Genomic DNA, 2,025 nt, shown 5'->3' with positions numbered 1-2,025 from the left:
CTCTGAGCAGGGCTGGACTAGGGACCTCCAGAAGCCAAACTCCCCGGATGAGTCATGGTAGCAACACTGGCATTCAGCTGGCAGCTGGATGGAGGATTTCAGCTGGCCAAATACACGTCTGATGGCAGCATCTCAGATGCCACAGTGTATCTGACATCCACACGGACAGCAGACAAGAAGGAGGACGCCCATGTCTCTCCAGAGTGGCAGCTGGAGGCCAGGAGAAAATCCTAATGCAGCTAGGATGGCACTAGCATTGATTTAGGATGTCCTAAGAGACCTGGGTGGATTGACCAAGCATGTGTGTTACTCCAGAGGGAGCTGAGGTCCTCTGCAGGCTCTGCTGCCTGTATTGACCAGATCTACCTGGTCCATGGTTGGAGCTCAGGCACTGCTCACATCGAGGCACTTGTGTGGCCCTTAATCTGTGAGCTGAATCCCACCAAGATGGAGGCATTTGAGCTTCTGTTTGTAGCAGCGCTACTGGAAAGGGCACCCCGAGCCGGTACATTCCTGCTCTCCTCGACTGCTCGCCCTGGCACATCTCCCTCACCGGGCTTGAGCTTGGCGGGGGGGGGTTGGGCATGAGGAGCCGCCCCTCCACCGCGCACAGGCCTTTTCCTGCAGCTGCCACTCTCCTGCCCACCCCGGGGCGGGCTGAGGAGCCGCTTCCCTCCCGGGCACAGCCGGATCCCCGAGGGACCGGGCTTGCTACGGGCCCCGCGGCCTGGTGGCGCCTCCGGGGCGGCTGAGGGCAACTGTCCTGGCGGCCGGGCTGAGGGGAAGGCCGCCAGCCCCGCCCCTCGGGCGGTGACGTCCCGCGCTCGGCGCATGCGCGGCCCTGCCCTTCCCCTGCTCTTGTCGCCGGCGGGGCCGCTGTTGCTATGGGAACCGCGTGGGGCCGCGGCCGGGCCGGGAGCAGGAGGCGCAGCCGGAGGGAGAGGCAGCGCGGCCCTGGCAGGCCGCAGGACGAGGCGGGCGTTGGGCGGGGGAGAGAGGGAACCCCCTGTGTCGTCCCCCCAGCAGCTCTGTGGCAGAGCCCTCTGTGTTCAGGCGGTACCCAGGTAGGCCGGAGGGCTAAAGGTTGCCCCCAGGCCAGCCCTTCTGCCCCCGGGGGCCCCGGGCTGTGCAGAGGCACCGGGCTCTGCTGCTTTGTCGGTCCTTAATGCACCTCGTCCACGCCCGAGGGGTCCGGGCGTGGAGGTAAAGCTGCACAAAGGGACATAACGTGCCTTTTGGCACTTGGTCGGGATGGTTGCTGCCTTGGTGTGAGAAAGGGCCATTACTCAGCGGAGGGTGTGCCTTGGAAAGTTTGTACTGATTGTTTTTCCTAGACCAAAGGTGCACTCGATTATTTTTTTGCTGACAGTAAATGCCAAACAGAAGGAGAGGGGGCTGGAATAAATTCGAAACCTGATGGCCTTTAGTCATGCTAAGTAAAGCTCTAGACATTGAAATAGGTAGCGATGTTATCGCTTTAATGTTGTCACTTAATGCTTAGAGAATTGGGGGAAAGATGTAAGCCACGCTCTTGCCAACTAGTGCCCCAAAATTAGGTTTAACAGAGATCTTTCTTCCCACATTAACCCAAAAACGGGGGGATCTCCACCTTCCTTGAAACGTGGGAAGGAAGGCTGGATGGTTGCAAGCAGTCTGCGTTCCCTTTCGTCAGTATAATGGGGTTGCCACGCTGGCATGGATTTGACCCCAACTTGCTCTTCTGTAAAAATGTTTATTTCAACAGATCTGTTTAAAAACATTTTAAAACGTTGCTTTTTTGAATGATAGAGTGAAAAAGACCCGAAAACCTTTTTGAAGACGATTTGAAAGCCATTTATGGGAAGAGGCCCTTGAAGCAAGGCAGTGGGACTGAAGAGCCCAGTGGCTGAGAGGAGGCGGTGGCAGGGAGATCACGCAGAGGTCAGTGAAGAAAAACGGCGAAGCAGCTGCTGGAAGAGGACGTTTTTCAAAGTGATGTTGATCTCTGTCTCTTTTATTCTCTTCTTGTTATGCTTTTAGTAAACA

This window comes from Leptosomus discolor, chromosome 6, assembly GCF_034619465.1.
Source record: "Leptosomus discolor isolate bLepDis1 chromosome 6, bLepDis1.hap2, whole genome shotgun sequence".
Classification (NCBI taxonomy): Eukaryota; Metazoa; Chordata; class Aves; order Leptosomiformes; family Leptosomidae; genus Leptosomus; species Leptosomus discolor.
The sequence above is the reverse complement of the archived record's forward strand: the minus strand, read 5'-3'. Positions refer to the sequence as shown.